This window comes from Penaeus monodon, chromosome 32 (genome assembly GCF_015228065.2).
Source record: "Penaeus monodon isolate SGIC_2016 chromosome 32, NSTDA_Pmon_1, whole genome shotgun sequence".
NCBI lineage: Eukaryota > Metazoa > Arthropoda > Malacostraca > Decapoda > Penaeidae > Penaeus > Penaeus monodon.
In genome coordinates this window covers 17,206,342-17,206,601 of record NC_051417.1, presented here as the reverse complement: position 1 = coordinate 17,206,601, position 260 = coordinate 17,206,342, and positions in this window count along the sequence as shown.

Here is a 260-nt window from a genome sequence, read left to right as displayed (position 1 = left end):
CTCAAGTTAATACCAGACATACATTCAGCTTAATTAAATGCGCAGCAGTCGCTTTACATTGAGCAAATCCAGTTCATATTTGTATCACATTTTTGACATTTTCAACGTACTAAACAGCTGTACTGCATACAGCTTTAGCATTTTTTTTTGTTATATTGACAATTCAAGTGTTTACTTATGAGTGGGGGTTAGAGGGGGGGGGGGTAATTGGGAAGGGGGAAGGGGAGTAAAGGGTGAAATTGACTTGGCTGATTAATTTG